This window comes from Dasypus novemcinctus, chromosome 12 (assembly GCF_030445035.2).
Source record: "Dasypus novemcinctus isolate mDasNov1 chromosome 12, mDasNov1.1.hap2, whole genome shotgun sequence".
Taxonomy (NCBI): domain Eukaryota; kingdom Metazoa; phylum Chordata; class Mammalia; order Cingulata; family Dasypodidae; genus Dasypus; species Dasypus novemcinctus.
Genome location: NC_080684.1, coordinates 65948149 through 65970038, shown reverse-complemented (window position 1 = coordinate 65970038; position 21890 = coordinate 65948149). Strand labels below are relative to the sequence as shown.

The window sequence follows — 21890 nt, the reverse complement described above, 5'->3', positions numbered from 1 at the left end:
AACATGGCTCTTTCAATGAGACATATTGCCCTCTGTGATATCTGAATAAAACAAGCAGTGCAGCGAGCCTAAGTGATATTTTGCTACTGTGACTGATTTCTCTTGGGCTATGGTTTAATTATCAACTAGCATGCATGCTACAAAAGTGAACAAGAAGACATGCACTGGCCTTGGCTGTACAATCTATTGGGGGAGACAAACAAGAAAACAAACAAATGGTAAGGAAAATTACTATGCTAGAGGACGAGGGAAAAACACCGCCTCAGCCCAGGAACTGAAAAGGAAATTCTCATAGAGGAAGTGACATTAGCAGAGATTGAAAGTACACAGTTAGCCGGCAGGATAAAGTGTTCTCATCAGCCTCTTGTTACACAGGAGGAAGGAGAAGTATGGAGAAGTAAACCACTTAACTCTAGGTTTTAGGATTATTAAGAAGCAAACCTAGGATTTGGTTTCTCTGATACTAAAACGCAGAAGAAATATCCAGAAGAAAAAGAGACGAGATAAGAGAATTCAAATCTAGCTACATGGGTATTAAATTATGTCTCCTTTTACTCTAATATTCTCTGAATTTTGTTTTTTCAAACCACTATATAATACCATTAACTTCCAATGATGCACTGAAAAGGAACTGAGTGCCATTTAGTAGCACAGGATGAATTTGCACCAATTCTAGAATTGTTATGACTGGGATTCTGTTAGTGCTGTTTTCCTCATTTAAATAATTCATTCTCCCCCACCCCGAGATGGCTCCCTCATCTATCAGCTCATTGTCTGCTTGATACATCTCCTTGTCTTCTTTAGGGGACACCAGGAACTGAACCTGGGGCCTCCAATGTGGGAGGTAGGCACCCAACTGCTTGAGTCACATCTGCTCCTCCATTTTTATTTTCAGGAATATATGATAGAAGAATAGAAACCCTTCAAAAGCAGTAGTTGTGGTAATACTACTAACAATAACAACAACTCAACTTATTCAGCACTCATAATGTGTCAAGCACTTTGCATATATTAAGTCATGTAATACGTAACTAAGAAGTAGCTTATTATTACTAGCACCATTTGACAGGTGAGAAATCTTAGGCAAGAAAAAGTGAAGTACTGAGCCAGAAATCACACAACTAGTAAGCAGTGTGCCAAAATTCAAACCCAGCAGTGAAGTTATGAAGAAGGATCTGTATTTTACCAGATCATTCATAAGAAATGCTTTTCCCTGACTGTTTGAAATTGATGACATAGTTTGTTTACATGCTAATCATGTCAACAAAATCTTCTGGTTTCTACATATATTTTAAAAAAGAATACATTTTAATATAATTGATTTAATACTATCAAGCCAGAATGGATTCTGAAATAATTGTATCCATATTATGTAGTGTTGCTTTACATAAGGAAACTGGCCCAAGCTATACATTAATGTGAAGTTAAAGTGCCTTTATAAGGGAGAAATTGAAAAAAAAAACATTATTGCCCCCTAAATTACAGCAGTAGAATGTCTAAGTATGTATGGGGAGATATAGTATTTTTAACAGAAGAAAATATTTTACTTCTCAAATTTCTCTTCTCATGGTTGACCTTTCAGAATGGCAGTCATTGAAATTAAGCAATCAGTAAAGAGTAATACAAATTGGGGAAAGAAAGAATATATACTTGTTTTAGTCAAAGGATGAAAACACGCCTGGTTATAAAAACTACAATTCATTCTAACACCTAAATTCTAGAAAACCACATTACTTCAAGAAAAATAACAAAATGCTGTTCCTTAAATCCTTTCAGCTTTTTTTCTCTTTTTGATTATATGTCCTAGGAATTACCATTCAGTTTGTAGAATTTTTTCCCCCTCTGAGAGTTTTGCCCATCTTCATCCCAGTTTCCCTAACAATGCTGCCTTTGTCTAAGACAAATCATAATGATCTGGACGCTCAATTAATGAAAACAAGTCAAACCCATGATAACAGTGGATTGCACAATGCAAACATTAAATGTAAATAGTTGTACAAATCCCTAGCTGATTAGAATCACTTAGAGACAAAATGGAACACTTATTTAGCACAGTGGTTCTCAACCAGGGGTGATTTTGCCCCCATGGGGCATTTGGCAAGGTCTAGAGACATGTGTGCTTATCACAGCTGGCCGGGGGGAGAGGGATGCTACTAGAATCAAGTGGATAGAGTCCACGGATGCTGTTCAACATCCTGCAATGCACAGGGCAGCCCCGACAGCAAAAAATTAGTCAGCTGGAAACATCAATAGTGCTGAGGTTGAGAGACCAGGATTAGCATTTCAAATTTACTAATCCATTCAGAAAATAAGGTACCCTCCCAATTACACAGAAAGTATATAGGGAATATAGGTATACAAAATACTAGGATTATATTATTTCCTCAGTGAAAATCTATCATTTGTACTGATTGTTTTCACAAGAAAAGCAAAAGATACATGAAATTTCTGAAAATTAAAAAGAAAAAATTCTATCCTTTTCTACCTCCTGTCACTGTCTCTTTGTAACAAGATTCATAAAGAAACAAGACGCAGCAAAAAGACTCAGAAAAACAGACAACCGGGGGGGGGGGTATTAAATAAATAAAAATAAAAATCTTTAAAAAAAAAACAAAAAAAAACAAAAAAAAAAACATCCAAATCTTCAAACGAAAATGACCTTTTGCCTCAGGTCTTAACAAAGGTCTTTAAAAATGGTTGACTTATGAGATATTTCATACTTGGTATTAATAAAGCACATCAGTGGGTGAAAAAATATAATTTTCAAGAATATATATTGCAATAACTGCACTGAAGTCCACACAGAACAGTAGGTGAACAGGATCCTGCTGACTGAGAAGCAACATGTCTTTAAAACTAGGGAAATAGTAAAGCATGGTAGGATTCTTCCTTTTTAAAAATTTTATTAAAGAATAATTGTGGCATCCCTATGTATTAATATTTATTAAACAATTAGTATTTATTAAATTGAATTTTCTCATGGTGAAAACAGGCAAGCAAATAATCACAACACAATGCAAAAAATGCGATGAATATGATGTTCTGGGAACTGCAAAAAGGGACACCTTCCCAAGATGAGGGGTACAGTGAGGTTCCTGGAAAAGATGAGAACTGATGGATAAAGCTAAGAATGAAGAGGACGGTGTTCCAAATAGATGATGCCATGAATACCAAAACCCAGAGTAATAGAGGATAGGATTTTTGACCTACCAAAAGCAATATCAACAAGCTGCATGGAAATTAGTGAAATAATCTATGTAGGAAGCACTTGGGAAACTAAAAAGCTAATGACAACTGAAAATTAAGTGTGCTACTCAAAATATTCTTTCTATTCCCTAACCAAAGGATAATTACCAATCCGAGTAAGTCAGATAATGTATTGTTTATAGGCAATGGTTCACAAAATAATTTATAATGCCTAATGCCCAATTACCAAGAAAAAACTACAAGTTCATCTTAAATTAAGGCTTTTTAAAAATTCCTTCAGATAAGGAATTTTCTCTGAGATAAAACGTAGTAAATTGCAGATGTTCAGTTTTCTCGTAATATATTTATGCATTTGAAATTTCCCAACTGAAATTAATTGGCATTGGTTTGGAGTCATGTTTGAATATTTTGCGTTAATCCAAATTTCCTAATTAAATTTTCTAATTTAGCTAATGACTCTAATAATGAGGTTTTATATTACTTAACTGTGAAATGGCATTGCAGTTGCATTTCTGCTTTTTCCTTCAAGAGTTATGATTAGTTTGGGACCGAATTTATGAAAGGACACTTGGAAAAATAAAACTTTAATCTCTGTTTTCACATAAGCAAGAATTACTAGCATGGTGCACTCACAAAATTCAAATGCTTCCAAACTTGTTTGGTAAAACAGATTCTGGGACAAGTGACAAGTAATACATGGAATCAAACTGAACATTCTTTGTGACTATAGATACTGTAAACAAAATGAATATATTACTACTTAGATCAATTACAGTAGTTCAAAGGTTTAGAGTGACACAAAAACTTAGATATTAAGTATTGTGTATGTACTAGACACTAAACACAAATGAATACAACTATGACAATCACGCAGTGAGGTTTGGTCATATGACTAAACTCTGACCAATGAAATAAAAGCGTAAGTGACTTGTACCACACTGCAAAGTGCCCTTAAACAGGAGGGAGCATGTTCTTCCTTATCCTTCCAATTCAAGCTGACTATGAAATAGAAGTCCTGCGCTGAGCCCAAGAACCTGAGTCTATCATGAAATTGCCCTAATAGTCTGGGACAGCCAACCTCTGAACATCGTTTTTAAGATAGAAAATAAAATCCTAACTGGTTTAAATTACTTTTATTTGGCGTTTCCTATCGCTTGCAAACCAACCACTTCTGGACTGATAAAATTCCACAACATGCTGTAGGTTTCTTTCCAGCTATATAAAGAACATAAAATATGTAATATCAAATGTAGCTCTCATGAGAATCTTAAAGAAAACTTTTAATTATATTTTGATGAATAAAAAGTATGTTGTCTGGTTTTGAGTGATAACCATATTAAGCACTAGCCAAGTATGAAAACTGGAATTAAAATATTTCATTAAAATTATATAATTTAAGAGTGTAACGGGTGCATGAAATTGGAACTCTTAAATTAAGGCCTTAGACAGCAGAGTGGTCAATATTATCACTCTGCCCAAAAGAGTAATGGCATTACTAATATTTTTTAAAAAGCATTTTAATTAATCTTCTCAATCCCCTAATAACTAGAGAGAAGAAAATTGATGGGAATTATCAAGCAAAATGGAAATATGTAGGTTTTTTCTTTCACAAAAAAAGATTTAGCAAGATATATTTGATTGATTTTTAGTTCCAAGGAAGATACCAGTGACAAAGTTATATTTTCTGGTCTCATATGGTACTTTGTGACCCTGGGGTAATAGATTTTGCATTTGAGGGCCAAGCAAAAGAATTCTCTCTACTCATATATATTTTTTTCAAATCATATATTCAAGTTTATTTCTCTACCTTTCCTTTCCTTGATTAAAGTATTTCAATTACTTCTAAAAACATTTTACAAAGATCACCTTGGGTAGAATAACAGTAAGAAAGTCATGATGTAAATGATTAATTTTTCATTTAAAACATGTAATCTCAACTTATTAGAATAAAACGTAATATTTTTGTTACACAAAGTATAATGTGACTGGATGCTTCTTTTAAGCTGTCGTAAATTATTGTATGTGATTATTGCATACCGTTTGTGCTTTGTGAACATAATTTATCTTCTCTTTTTTCTTTTTATACATGCCCTTCTCAAATCATAAACATCTTGGAATTTGCTTCAAGTCTGGATAAACTGCAATCTCCAATGCCAATCACCCTCCACTTTACAAAGAAATTCACATTACACAATATGCTTTTAAAGGATTATTCTTGCCTGCATCCACTCCTTTTCAGAGAAATGTTTGCTAATAAGTACAGGCATATTCCCACAAAAGGATAGCCACAGAATAGTAAGAAATAGAATAAAAATAACAGCTAACAAACTCTTGAGTTATTATTATTTATCATTATTATAGTCAGCAGTTTACAGGCTTTATTTTATTTAATCTTTTTGGCAACCCTAGTAGATACCATAACCCAATTTGCAGAGGAGGAATTATGACTAAGTACTTCATTCAAGGACGGTCATAGGACACACCTTGGAAGATCTGAACCCAACTCTGTTTGAGGTGAAATCCTATGCTCTTAAGTATTTCATGAAACTGACTCCAAGGAACAAGGGTGCCACCAAATCTAAAAAAGAAAGAAAGAAACTTTTCCCTCTTCCCCTTGTCTCCATAAAAAGAAAATAGTTATTCTTGTACACCTACATAAATTTTCACAGTCAAATCTTCAAATCTTTAACTTCTAAAAGAATTCTATGATTTAAAAGAAAACTAAAAACTAACACAATTAAAGGCCCTCATCACCAATGATTTAACATTGAGTATATACAGACATCTATTTATTTTTAGCTATTTATAGGAGCTACTCAACAGGCTTAATGACTTGTTATGTAATTTCTTGAAAGAGAACCACTTAGCAGTTGGAAGGTGCAATCACTACAGAGAAACCCCTAATCTGGCATATAGGCATGGGCCAAAGCCTTGTCTGATCAGTGAAAGTCAATGTAATTAGATTGTTGATTTACTTATTCATTCCTTCAAAAATATTTTGAAAGTAGCATTATGGATATTTAATGACTAGCAGAGAAGAAAGATAAATCTAAAAAGCAGTAACAGAGTTTTGCAAAGAGTACTATGATACAGTATGAGACACTGTAGAAGTCCATAGTCAGTGAACCTAGTAAGTTTGTTTGGGCAGGAAAAAAACACAAAACTAAACTAACATTTGTGAATTCCACAGGAATCAACATACTCAGGAAAATATTAATAATAAAAAAAACTTCAGGGCCTGATTATATTAGAGCTATGGTTATGAGATAGGTTAGAGATGTCCCTGTAGGCAAACAATGATTTAGTACAATGTACTTGCTTTAAACATAAATGTTCAACAAAGTGGGTGTTTTCTTTGTCCCTTAACAGCAGTTCTCTAACAAAAGTCTGCTGTTGTAGCAATAAATTATGAAAGGGGAAAAAGTATCATGTATCTCACAAACCTGCAGGAATAGGTGTTAGGTCATGCAAGTGGTTTCTAACTTAAGAACAAGCAAGATGACTTTCAAAAATGAAAGTCTGTTATATCTTTTTTTTTTTTTTTTTTGCATGGAATACAATTTTCACCCTAGAAACAATTCACTTGCAGGCTTATCCTGAAGTACCTGATGGATAGAAAGAAAATATTTTTAATAATTTTCTAAAACTGCATTTGCAGTTTTAATTCTGGTACTGGGAAAGGATACCTCTTTACTCAATTCAGAGAGCAAAGAAAGCAAGACTCAATTCCTGGCAGTATTCATTACTTATATTTCCTAGCAGGGTAAGTGAGAGATAAATTGGTGGCTGAAACTGGGAGAAAGGGAAGAGAGCTGGAGTGGGGCCGAGAGTTGTGGATAGAATAATGGTAGGCTGGGGAGAAAGGAAGCAAAAGAGAAAAGTGATGAATAGTGTCAGCAGCACTTGCCTTTATATTTTCTTCACTTTTCTATCCACTCCACCCTTGCATTTTATAAGAGTATTGGCTTTACCTCTGATATAACCCTAAGAGAAACTTCTCTTCCTTGAGTGCTTTTCCCTTGACTATATTTTCTAAAAAAGGAGACTTGGTCTTGGCCAACTTGCCTGTCTTCTACATCATCAATTTGTTCTTTGTGACTCAAAGTTACACTCCTCTCAAACCCAAGCTTCAGGAGACAGTACAAGCATGCCAGCTTTGCACCTACTCCTCTATCTGCATTCTGAAGATTTAGAGATTTTTCTAAAGATTTTTACTTCAAACAGGCAAATACACAGGGGATACTCAAACCCACCCACCCACACATATATATTCATAAACTACACATACACACAAAAGGAATACAAATGGTGTTAAAACTTTTAGACTTCAGGACAGCTTAAACTATTCCCCTATCAGGATCTTGTGCCCTCTAGAAAGTGCCTGCCTGTCACTTTCTGAGGCTGAATGATGAGATGTGGTTATACTAACTAGGCTAGACCTGGTAGAATCACTCTCCCCTTTTGTCTTTTATACAGCATCCATACCATGACATACTCTGGTCTAATCCTTTTCAACAAAAAGGATTCCTGGGAGCAAAGTGAAATGAGAGCACTGTGATTAAAAGCAATGGAGATGTGAAACAAAAAGGGCATCCTCAGGTACTCTTGATTAGGGGAAAGGGGGTAAAATGGGATAAAGGAAAATAAGCAAAAGTGGGAAGTAAAGTTTCTAAAATAATCCATGGAGCACCCTTCCACATGAGAAAGTTAAGTCACATGTATGAACTAAATCATGGGCAGCCTGAATAAATATCCATTCAACAAACATCACTGAGCACATGCTGTGTGCTAAGCATTTCTGTAGGCACCAGGGACATATACAAAAGCCTCATTCTCATGAAGCTTATATTTTAGCAATATGTACAACAATTATGGCCACACAATGAATTATAACTTCACTAGAAGATAAATGCAATATAAAAAAAAGAATAAGGAGGAACAGGCATATGGGAATGATGTAGAGGTCACAATTTAATAGGGTAGGCTAGGAGGCCTCACTGAGAAGATAACACTGGAGCAATAATAGTAATATTATTTTAATACAATAGTAAATATTTTAAATATAATATTATGGAGAGAAAAATTATCAGTAGCTAACACAATATTACTTTTTTTTAATTCATTATCATCTAAATATCCAGATATCCTCAAACTTCAATTCTACTTTAAGCAACTTTTCCAATTATATAAGGAAAGCCACAGTTAGGTTTTATATGAGAGAAAAATTAATTAAATGGAAGACAATACTACTATATTTCCTGGTGTGTCTGGGAAGTAATTCTGAAGTTACAGTAATTGGAAATCTGCAGAGGACTGATTGGAACTACACAAATGAATTTACATCTGTTCATTTTTCTTCAGGAGCAGAGAAAAAAGAGACTTTTTTTTTCATAATGCAAAACCTCCTTCTGAGAAAACTGAAATTAAATTACATGAAATCTTGCTGCACAAACACCAGCCTGGACTCTTCATGTAAGCATAATTTTAGGAACCATCATCCCCACCCCTGAAAAATGCTTCTGGCTATTTAAGCAACTTCCAATCAGTTTTAAAGTTAAACCAAACAAAAGACATTAAAACAAGATGTGATTATGAAATTCTCTATAAACCTCTCTTATGGTCTTTTGAATGCACGTGCTCAAGTATACCGAGAGAGCTCTAGATGGAAATGACTATAAAATTAAAAACCATTTTAATGAGATTTCAGAAAAATGCCTTACATCATTTTTCCACATTGAAAACAGTTTAATTCACTCTATACAAGTCAGTCTTGAATGAAATTTTCTACATGAGAAAGTATGACCCACACAGTGCCATTCTGAAAATACATTTTTTAACAGAAAACTTATAATAGAAATAGGTATATTGATTTCTCTTTCCATGCTCCAATTTCTAAAAGGATTCTGATTTCCTCCGCTTAAGTTTCCTAGGCAGCTGAAAGCAGATACCATGAAATGGGTTGACTTAACAATGGGAATTTATTAGCTTATAGATTGGAGGCTGAGAAAAATACCCAAATCAAGACATTATCAAGGTATTTTCTTTCCATAGACCAGGCGCCTGCAATCTTTGGCTCCTCTGCCACATGGCAAGGCACATGGCAGCATCTGCTGACCCTTCCCTTCTCTTCCAGGGTTCATAGCCTTCAGCTTCTTGCTTTTGTGGCGCTCTAGCGCGTGCGCGTGTTCTCTCTTCATTTTATATATATATAAAGGATTATAATAAAAGAATTAAGACATCCTGAATGAAGGGGTCACACCTCAATTGAAGTAGCCTCCTCAAAAGGTCCCACCTAAAATTGATCCACACTAACAGGAGTGGATTAACTTTAAGGACATAACTTTCTGGGGTATATACAGCTTCAAACCACCTATATCCCCCAATTTTGCTCTGGGATCAGGTGGAGAGGGTGAAACTTAACAGTTACTTCCCGTTGACAATCCTAGACATCCCTACTATGATGTAAAGTTTCCATAACTATAAAAGCAATGAATATGAAATAATAAGTTGTTTGACTTTTTTACTTAATTCTATTCAAAAACATTTCTGGGCGCCAAAGAAGTGCCAAGGAACTTGCTTTGTTTTGGAAACAAACAGACAAATAATTTATATGCCTATCACCCACAGAGCTCCTAGTCTGAATCTGAGTTCTTTGGTCACTGTGACCACATACTTCATAGGATAAAATTATTCTCAAACAGGACATCCTGTTGCTTTGTGATGGAAAAATGTTCTTCAATGACTACTACATTCAAATGAAGTGAAACTACAGAAACCCCAAAGAAAATACTTTACTTGACATGCCTATAGTACATGCTCCTTTGACTATCTTTTCCCCTTCATATTGTGTCATCCACCAGCTTCAGTGACATCACACACCATGGTCTTTTCTGTTTCTCTATGAACAGAGCGTAGGGTTCCATTTTCTCTACTGAGCTCCTTAAATATTGGTAGTCCCTACAGTTCCATTTATGGACCTTTTTTCATTTATCTTTATATAGAGTCATGCATAATTATACAATATTACTTAAAATCAGCTTTAATTTACAGTTACATAATTATGACTCCAAAATCTATAGCCTCTATCTGATCATGCTTTCATGAGTTCTCAAAATACATTACAGGGAAACGGACTTTGGCCCAGCGGTTAGGGCGTCCGTCTACCATATGGGAGGTCCGCGGTTCAAACCCCGGGCCTCCTTGACCCGTGTGGAGCTGGCCATGCGCAGTGCTGATGCGCGCAAGGAGTGCCGTACCACGCAAGGGTGTCCCCCGCGTGGGGGAGCCCCCACGCGCAAGGAGTGCGCCCGTGAGGAAAGCCGCCCAGCGTGAAAAGAAAGTGCAGCCTGCCCAGGAATGGCGCCGCCCACACTTCCTGTGCCGCTGACGACAACAGAAGCGGACAAAGAAACAAAAGCAGACAAAGAAACAAGACGCAACAAATAGACACCAAGCACAGACAACCAGGGGAGGGGGGGAAATTAAATAAATAAATAAATCTTTAAAAAAAAAAAATACATTACAGTTGCCTATTGGATGTCCAATAGGCAAATCAAATTTAAATATCTATAACCAAACAATTTTTTATCCAAAGTTACCTCATTCACTTGTCTTTCTAGTATGACTCTGCTTTTCACTTCTTCAGGGTGTTAGGTCTCTGCCTTTTTACAATAATAATATAAACATATCTCTTAGAAAAGAAGTCACTGTGTTACTTAATGTATCTTTAACTCTAGACTTCAAACAACTTAAGGGCTTTAACACATTCTCTTTCTCAGCTTATTCCCAGCATCTAGAACAATGCCTGTAACTCCAAAGGCATGTAATATTTGTTAAATGAATTAACTGATCATATTTTTCACATATGAATTTGAGAATGTGCTTGTATCTTTCAATGTACTCAGAAGACAAAATCAGTATTCAAACGTTAAAATTGGTCATTCTTTCCCAAAATGTGTAAAAACTAGTGATGCTTGGCATACATGTGGTAAGTATTGGGGATTTTAGAGTGGTAGGAAGAGAATTCCCCCTAGAGAGCTAATCTGTAAAGTTAACTCATAATGAATCAGAGAAGAGGCACACAAAATAACTGAGGAAATAAAACAGCTCCCAAGCTAGCAAGCATGAAGTTTTGTTTTTCTGAGAGTATTAATCAAAAAACTGAGTACTAAGTGTAAATGTGTACGTGGAAGCGCAGGTGGCGAGACTTGGAAGTTATGTAAAAAGATTTGCAGAAGCACATGCCAACAACACTTATTCCAACACTTTCTAGGGAAAGCAGGGCTTCAGCAAAGGGATTTCATAGTATCAGGCTATCTTAGACTAATGCCACTATAAATGTTTTCATCCAATACACCTTAGCTTGATATCCTAAAAATTAAATGAATTCAAAACTCTGGTTGATGTGCTCACCTAACAAACATGTGATTCCCACGCAGACTTGTGTGGACTTTGAGCCTTTCTAGTACTTGTGGCAATATAATGAGGGAAAGCACATTAAAACACTGGCCCACAGGTACATTCTCAGTCTTGTATGTATTTTTGTATATACAGGTAAGGATCTCTGGGACTGATCACCCCAGGTAACTAAGCACCAGGCAGCAGGCCAAATCCAGTCTCTCTGCTCAGACCACTTGCAGAAACTTACTGATTTGCTACTGAATCCTACAAGAAAAGCTTTTGTGTTACATGCTGTTTGGAATTTTAACTAATAATCACATATATTATTCTTAGAAAATATTTCATCTTGGGAGTGCTTTGGTGGTGGTGGTGGTGGTTTTTTAATTGAACTGGATGGATTATAACTCCAGGTTCTTTATAAAATCATTTCTGACTTTACCATCTTGTAGAATTCCAGGACATTATACAGGAATTATCTTTCTTTAATCCATATCTGGCATCTTGATGAGACAGACAGCTAAATTTGTTGAATATAGTATATCAGAGCCAAAACTCAATAATGAATAACTAGATACTAAAATATATTCAAGATTTTATGTGCACAAATGCATATGTTTATGATGAAATCATTAAGATCAATTTTTCCTATCAAATAATCAACTAATCTTTACTTTCAAAATTTTTTTTCAAAAAAAACTAGAGGTATATTCTTTTGCCCTGCAGGGATACTTAAAACTACAGTACATCTTAAAATGATAATTGAAAAGTACTAAAAATAAATTAAAATAATAAATTTCTATGAGCAAAAGTCAATTTCATAAGCACTTTCATATTTCAAGTAGGATTTTATAAATAGGCTATTCATATTTTAATAGTTCAAAGACCTTGAAAATTTTATCATGTTCTTTTTAGTAAATCAGAATAGATGTATATATGTAGTTATTTACTATTATTTTTTCTAATTAACAAATGGAAATACCAGAATTTGTTCTGTTGAAATGTTCCCTGGCTGGTCATCTGGTTAAGTAAAAGATTCATTATTTTTCCTTACCTATTCAGAAAAAAAATATTTGTTTTCTTTCAATACATTGTAAAAATTATTTCCAGGGTTTGGGGGAGAAGGGAGAGAGAACTCAAGCCTTGAAACTAGAGTTTCCAGAATCATTATCCCATATGATATGGGTATGTCTACAATAAGCACACCATGAGGGAATTTTACTATGCTTATGCTTTGTGGACAGTGACTGTTTTCAGAATGGATATATGTATGTATGTATTGATGTATTACAAATACATGTGTCTATATATATATTACATATATATACATAATGAAAAAAAGTTGTGGAATAAATCAACATGGAGAATCAAGAGAAGTGAGCACAGCTATTAACACAAGCTGGGAAAGAAGGAGACAGCTATGTATAAGTATTATGATTGGATATGGGACTTGGACTTAGATTGTGGCACTGCCTGCAGTGAAGCAAATATGAAAACCACTCATTCTTTAATTTTATGGATCAAAATTGGCATAGTTTAAAGTCCATATGCCTGGCATTATAGTCCGTACTGGGGACAGAATGGTACCCAAACACACCCTGACCTTAAAGAGATTATAGTGTAGTTAAGGGCAAGTCATCACAAATATAAATGTGATCTAAAGGAAAATGTGCCAAGTATTAGTTGCTCTGGTGAGATTTGGGAGGGGTACCCATCTTCCAACCTGAAAGTGGGGAGACATATTGAAAAATCTTCCCTGGGAAGTGTCACTTAAACTGACATATACCAAAACTGATGTATAGGTATTAGCAAGGCAAAAAGGATAAGAAGTAGGGTGTAAAGGTATGAGAAGGGGATGGGAAGAGATTGTTGCAGACAGAATAAATAGTATATGCTGAGACATACCAGCAAATAAGAACATGACATATTTGTGAAAGCTCTGAGAAAGAAACTTAGACAAATAATCAGATAAATGGAAGAAAAACAATCAAAGCTTCAAATCAGGCATAATTAGAAAAACAAAATCTGCACAACCAGGAATGAACAGCTAATAAGGTAATGAGGGAAGCAGTCTTGGCTCAACCGATAGGGCATCCGCCTACCACATGGGAGATCTAGGATTCAAACCCAGGGTCTCCTGATCCATGAGGTGAGCTGGGTCACGCACAGTGCTGATGTGCTCAAGGGGTGCCATGCCATGCAGGGATGTCCCCCGCGTAGGAGAGCCCCATGCACAAGGAGTGTGCTGCATAAGGAGAGCCGCTCGGCGCTGAAGTAAGTCCAGTCTGCCCAGGAGTGGCACTGCACACATGGAAAGCTGACGTAGCAAGATGACGCAACAGAAAGAGACACAGATTCCCGGTGCCACTGACAAGAATACAAGCAGACACAGAAGAACACACAGGAAATGGACACAGAGAGCAGACAACTGGGGGTAGGGGGGGGGGAGTGGAGAGAAGTAAATTAAAAAAAATAAATCTTTTTTAAAAAAAAAGGTAATGAGAGAAAAAAATGGGTTACTATTCACATTTTTTAAAAACTAAGAATAAATAAACTTCAAATATGAGACCTTTGTGAAAAAAAAGAAAAAACGTTAATGAAGAAAACTATAAAAATTGAAATAACTGCAGAAATACATGTATCTGGAAGGTAAAATTCAACAGTATAATGTCAATTCTCCTCATTTTAATATATGAAGTCACTACAAAGTCATCAAAAATCCACCTAGACTTCAAAAGCAACTTAACAAGTATATGATAAAATATATAGAATAATCAAGAAATGGGGCGGCGGACTTGGCCCAGTGGTTAGGGCGTCCGTCTACCACATGGGAGGTCCGCGGTTCAAACCCCGGGCCTCCTTGACCTGTGTGGAGCTGGCCCATGCTCAGTGCTGATGCGGGCAAGGAGTGCCCTGCCACGCAGGGGTGTCCCCCGCATACGTGAGCCGGGAGCCGCACGCTCAAGGAGTGCACCCCGTAAGGAGAGCCGCCCAGTGCAAAAGAAAGTGCAGCCTGCCCAGGAATGGCGCCACACACACGGAGAGCTGACACAACAAGATGACGCAACAACAACAAAAAAAGAAACACAGATTCCCGTGCCGCTCACAACAGACGCAGACAAAGACGTAGCAAATAGACACAGAGAACAGACAACCAGGGTGGGGGGGCGGTAAGGGGAGAGAAATAAATAAATAAATCTTTAAAAAAAAAAAGAAATGTTTGCAAATGAATAATTTGTCCTTAGAATAGGAAGAGAAATATTTACTAACAAGCCCAAATAGAGTTCATATGTATATCTAAGAATTTATTCTGGGTGACAAGTGATTATTCAATAAATCATGATAGGAATATTGATTTTCATTTGGGAGAAAATAAATACTTTTACTTAATACAAAAATTTTTAAATCTAAAAATTTTTTAAACATGGGATTTTTTAAATGTTAGGCTGTACATGATCTTCATAAATATACCAAACACAGAGACTTTAAATATTTTCCATATAAAAATTTTAAAGTTACATACAAATAAGGTTTTCGTAAATAAAGAAAGAGATGGTAAAACAGGAAGAAGGGAAACGGACTTTGGCCCAGTGGTTAGGGCATCCATCTACCACATGGGAGGTCCGCGGTTCAAACCCCGGGCTTCCTTGACCCGTGTGGAGCTGGACCATGCACAGTGCTGATGCGCGCAAGGAGTGCTGAGCCACACAGGGGTGTCCCCCGCGTAGGGGAGCCCCACGCGCAAGGAGTGCACCCGTAAGGAGAGCCACCCAGTGCGAAGGAAAGTGCAGCCTGCCCAGGAATGATGCCGCCCACACTTCCCGTGCAGCTGACGACAACAGAAGCGGACAAAGAAACAAGATACAGCAAACAGACACAGAGAACAGACAACCGGGAGAGGGGAGGGGAATTAAATAAATAAATAAACAAATCTTTGGGAAAAAAAAAAAACAGGAAGAAAATATCTGCAAAACAGATGTTTGTGTATGTATACATAAACATATGTATATGTATATCTCTATCTCTACCTCTATCCATATCTATATCTATACGTATTGAAGGGGTATATTTTATTTTAAACCCAAAAAAATCATAAGAAAAAGTGCCCGATAAAAACTAGGCAAAAAACAGCAATAGTAAATTGCCAGGAAAATAACAAAGAACCAACAAATACAAGAAAAATGACTCACTTTCACTGGTCATTAGGGAAATAGAAAATGAAGACCACAGTAGTTTTGGAACCATCCCATTGTGTGCTAATTAATCCATTCCATGTGTAGCAGGATGAATGGTGGACCCCAAAAAATATTTCCATGTCTTAATCCTGGGAACCTATTAATGGCACCTTATATGGCGTGGCAGTTTGAAATTATTTTATGAATCCCAAAAAGAGAAAGATTATGTTTGTAAACTAATTCACTCCTGTGGTTGGGAGACCCTTTCGATTGGACTAATCAATGAGGTGTGACTCAGGTTGAGTCTCTGCCCCTTGCTGGGTCTGATAAAAGTGCAGATGTGGGAAAAGGAAGCCGCCATTTTTGATCCTGCCATGTGAGATAGGACTAGATGATCACTTAACCACAGAGCCCCAAGAAGCTGGGCCCATGAAAAGTTCAACTCAGCCAAGGCTGGTAGACATCTTGCTTTGTCACATGGCCAGACAACAGACTTTGGTGAGAAAGCACCTGTTATGGTGCCTTGGTTTGGACTTTTCACGGCCTTGGGACGGTAAGCTTTAACCCAAATAAATCCCCCTATAAAAGCCAACCCATTTCTGGCACTTTGCATTAGCAACCCTTTGGAAAACTAAAACATATGGCAAAAGTGTAATTAGCGAAGGATCTTTCAAAGTTCAGTACAAGGATTTCTGTCAAGTTCAATGGATGTGTGTATGTGTGTGTGTGTGTGTGTGTGTGTGTGTGTGTATGCACTGAGGACAGAGTGAGGGCAGCGTCCAGGGCATACCAGATAAGCAGACCAGTTTCCCCAAATAGAGGACATAGAAAAGGCTATCAAACAGGAGCACCCTGGAAGTGCTTGGCATGTCATACATTAAGTGCTTGGGACTAAGAGATCTTGGTGAAATTCCATTGATTTGGAATCACTGGGGCTTGGGATGCATGGCTCAGCTGACCCTTAACTGATCCTGGAATGAGCAGGCAGCTTAATTAGTACTTTAATCTAATCTTGTAAAACATTCAAACAGTACAGAAAAATATGGAGTAAAGCATAAAAGTCCCTCTAACTGCATTCTTCACATTCCTTACTCCTCCTTTGTTTTTTAAATAAGTATTTATATTTGTGTGTTTATGTATGTGTATATGGTCATATATACTAACTCTTGTTTTTTTCACATGTGCATCACCACTGGTTTTTTACTTTATGTGTACAGATATGTCACAATTTGTATAACTACTTCCCTTTTGATGAACATTAAATGGTTTCTAATGGGGCTGTTATACCTAATGTAGCCTATGGTATATTAGATCCCTAAGGCCGCTGCAACAAATTACACAAACTAGGGGTCTGAAACAACAGAAATGCTCACAATTCTGAGGGTTAGTCGTTTGAAATCAAAGTATCAATAGGGCCTTCCTCCCTCTGAGGGCTCTAGGGACAATCCTACATTATCTCTTCCAACTTCTTTTGACTACTGGGATTCCTTGGCTTGTGGGTATGCCTCTCTCTGCTCTGCCTTCATACTGCCTTTCCCTCAGTGTGTCTGTCTCCAATCTCCCTCTGCCTCTTTCTTTAAAGATACATGTTTTTCAAACTTTTCCAAGGTTTTTAATCTGGATTGCCTACCTCTTCTTGGGTTAATGCTGATAATTTATATTTTCTGGAACAGTGTCCATATTACTAAGATTTGTCATATATGTTATTAATAATGTTTTTAGGCTTCCAGATATGTGCTTTAACTCTCTTCTCATTTTCAATGTTATATATTTGAGATTTTCTATTCCGCCTTTTATTTCCCTTGCCAAAAATTAATCTTATATGTTGATCTTTTAAAGAAACACCTCCTAAATTCATTCATCACTTCCCAAAGCGTCTCAATAATCTAATTCATTAATATTTTCTTTTTCTTTCCTTAGGTTTACTAGTTTATTTCACTGTTGCTTTCCCAGCTTCTCAGATTGGATGCTAATTTATATTCTTATAAATTAGAACCAAAATGACAACTTACTTAGGGTGGCAGTCCCTATTAAACCACAGAAATTATCCTCTCCATTATATAAGATAATCAAGAACTGATTATACCACAATACATTTATTATCTGCATTCTGCAGTCAAATGCCTAATGAAATTTTCCATATTCTATTGAATTACTTGTATAAATTCATTGGCAGGGACAAATCTGTAACAACAATGAAATGACATCAACTGAGTATTTTTTTAGCTGAGATAGCAATTATATTTCAGATGATAGTGAGTGGTGCAAAGTTGAAAGTTGACTATGTATTTACATAATCAGCAATATATACCTTGAGTGAAGCTTTGCCCCAGAAAAATTAAACTTAAAAAAAAACCAAAACCAACATCATAAACTCATCTGTTACATCCAGTCTTACAGCAACACACCTATATACAATATCAGATGTTGGTAAACTTGGCAATATGAATGAAAGGCTAAATAGAAGGTTGTTGAATAAATATAATACATCTATTGCTAGAAAAAGTAGAAAAGTACTGTTTTAAATTTCACATCTTATCACAATTACCTGTAAGCCTGTATTAATATGATATCAAAATGATGTGGTAATTGATTAGACAATTAAAAACACTTTCTGTGGCATTACATTCTTGAAAGCAACTCTTGGCTCAGTTGTAGAAACTTACTGATCTTTCTAATTTCTAAGGAAATTCTGCAGGGTGAGTTCATGAAATTAGTCATTCTCATGAAATTGAATTTATTGTCTCTACTAGATGTAATTACAAGTATGCTCTTTCTATATGGAAAGGTTATTTGAATTAATTTTTTTCTGAATTTGAAATAGAGAGATTTTTTCCATACCCTTGATTTATTTCTCTCAGCTTGAACAGAAATGCTATTGTTGCAATGACACAATGTCTGAACATCTTAGCTCCTCTTCTTCTTATTTGAGGGACCTGAGACAAATTTCCTCTGAAGTTAATTTTCCTCATTTTGTAGGCTTCATTTGAAGATGAAGTATGATAACGTATGTAAACACAACTCAAAAAAAAAGTGCTTATTATATAGAATACAAGCAATTGCTACCAAAAAAGAAAGGAAAAAAAAACCCACGAAATCATTTCTGTAAAGGAAATATAACCATGTATATGCATATATATATAGGCATATATGCATGTATATGCATATATCTGATATAATGTGATATTGATCCTACTGAAAACTGTCTCCAACGTTATAAAATCTTTTATTAAGGCAGTATTTCCTAACCTTCAGATTCATCCATATGTACTATAATTTATTCAAACTTTTTGTCAAAAATCATCCTGCTTTTTCCTTAGTTCACCTGAAATAATATTCAGGTAAATATAAGGGTTAGCTATGCTAGTGACATTTTTTAAACAGAAATATAAACAGAAAAATAAAACATAAGCAGAAAAACAAAAAAGTAGTGATTAAGGATAAACTCTTGAGTTTCTAAAGTCATCTTGTATCTGGTCAGTGGTGGTATTTTGTTTTAGTAATCACTGTTCTGAAGTTACATAATGATGTATGTCTCCTGATTAACTTCCTAATAAAAATATCTAATAATAGAAACATTTTCAATAATATACAGAAGTTATTTGCTACCAAATAGTAGGGCTATGAACATTGAATATGTTCAAAAGGTCTAGGTTACTGATTAAAATTTGAGGCCCAGACAGAACATCACAATTTTCAAAATTCTAAGTCATTGACAAATACAGGTATTTCATGCCAACTAATATAAATAGAGTTGTTAATTTCAGGCTTTGGTCATTAAATATCTTTAAAAGAAACAACTATAACTGAAGATATGAAAAATGAATCATGCCTGCTGTTACCACAGGGCATAAAGGAGTGTTATCAGGCTAATTTTATTAGTCAGTGTGAGCAAATCAAATTCCTTTGCTGACTAAAGTTGAAATAGAACAAGGAGCAATTTCTATTTATCAAAGAAAATGTAATAAAAATAATACCTATATCACAAAAGGAAACTATTTCATTTGCTAAATAGTCTAAATTTTTCAAGTGCAAACATCGAATTTTTTTCTACCTATATAATCAGATAGGAAAATAAAAGACTGCTCTTAAAAACATATGACCCCAGACATATTTATGACAGAGGTTGTAAAAGAGCTATCTGATATTTTATTAATATTTGTTAAAATCAGTGAAGAATCCAACTATTTTTAAATATATTTATTAGGCATCAGAATTCTGTCAACCTCATGGATTACATCATCCAATACTCCCGAATATCTGCGAACAATTTTTATGGAATTTATGTCTTGATGTAAGGTAGCAGTTAAGGGTGGTTTAAAAACAAGTCATATTAATAAAAACATTTTGGGGCCATTTATGACCAAACCTATTCCCTCATTTTAAAAAAACCTGGTCTCATTAATAACTACTTCTTGGGCAAAGGTGTTTTTTTGTTGTTTTGTTTTGTTTTAATTAGAGTTTGGGAGGTCTTATAGTTTATATACACATCCCTAAATGAAACTATAAAAAAACAGTTTTTAAAGTATACATAAAGTAGATTTGTAAGACTGTATAAATTTCTCTTCTCAGGGAAGACTAAACCTGGGTAAGCACATTTACTTATTCTTTGTCAACCCATGCCCAACAGGTAACACCAAGAGTTGGTAACTTTTTAACCAGTGGCTGTAGGTAAGAGTAAAATAAATTCCATGAAGAGATGTTTGATGTTCAGCTTACTTATTCCCACCAAATTTAGGGAGACTGTGCGCCAGCAACTGGCAAACAGTGCTATCAAGCATGAAGTCCCTTGGACAACATCAATATCCAATGCAAAAAACAAAACAAACAAAAAACCATGAGAATATTACGTATTTGTTAAACTGATAAGGTTCTTTTTCATTAAATAAAAGTACTATTAGTCAATAATATAGTTATATTGAATTTATTTAGATGAAGAGGACATGGGAAAAGACCCTTATAGGAGCATTTAGATATACTCATTCAAGGAAAGAAAAGAATGCAAACTCAATTGTCTTCAGTGAAGAAACTGGTAATTTATATGGTGAAGTGTGTAACACAGCAATGAGTGGGCAACAGGGATAGTGCAAAGTAGAGAAGTAGAGAGGGTGTGCTTCATCTGAGGGCATTCCAAGAAAAAACCGAAAAAAAATACTGTGCAGGTTTAACACAAAACACATGTGCTGGCCACTAGATTGAGACCCATATGTTAAAAGCTAGGATGTTAAAGACATAGCAAATGAATGGACAGGAAATTAAACTGAGCTAGTCCTGTCTGCTTTCCCTTAGATCTCTAGTTTTATTTTTTCTGTTTATTTGTATATTAAAAATTTTTATATCTTTCCTTTCAGATTTAGCCAGTACAAAAGATTTAGATATAAGCACAGCCTAAGTATGCATTAAAAATTAAAGTTCAGAAATTATTTTGAGATTGTCAATATTACACAACATTCACTCAACACAAGCAGGAGACATCTTTCTTAGCCTGGGGCTGATCCCTTCCTTCAGGGAACTGGTCCTCCTCTATTCCAATCCAAATCTGGAGGAATGGTCAATGGGACACCTCACACGACCTGCCCCCTGCCCAGTGTTTCATCCAAGGGAGGTATATAAACCCAGGAGGGTCAGTCAGAGACCTCTTCCCAGAATTAACACAAATGCCAAGACAAAACACTTCTCTTTCCTTCTGAGATTTGAGAAGAGCCATGATATTACAGGCATAAAGGCACCAGTGGCTGCCTTTCCTCTGTTATGGACTGGGGCTCACAGAGAAGGGGGGAAACCCAGAAAAAAGCAGAGTCACAAGACGGACACAGATTGCCAAAACATAATCAAGAATCTGGATCTAACTATGCCTGCAGGTAGTGAGCCCCAGGAATTTTCAGTTATGAGAGTCATTAAATTCTCTCATGTATTTAAGAAAATTCAGACTACATTTCTCTTGCTTACAAATAAAATATTCTTATAAATGCAAGAGACAAGGAAAAGATTACCGTTTTTAATTAGTGTTTATCCACTCTCATCACAATGCCCCCCTGGGGCTTTCCACTGAAAGACCAGGAATAATTTAAACCTAAGAATAATGGAAAATATTCTAAACTTTTTAAATTT

General features: G+C 35.6%; 1 protein-coding gene across 4 annotated transcripts in view; it reads right to left on the bottom strand.

The window, feature by feature from the left end:
* Positions 1-21890, bottom strand: part of TMTC2 (transmembrane O-mannosyltransferase targeting cadherins 2) — a 456130-nt gene that overhangs the window by 175033 nt on the left and 259207 nt on the right. The gene's annotated exons all lie outside the window — the stretch shown is intronic.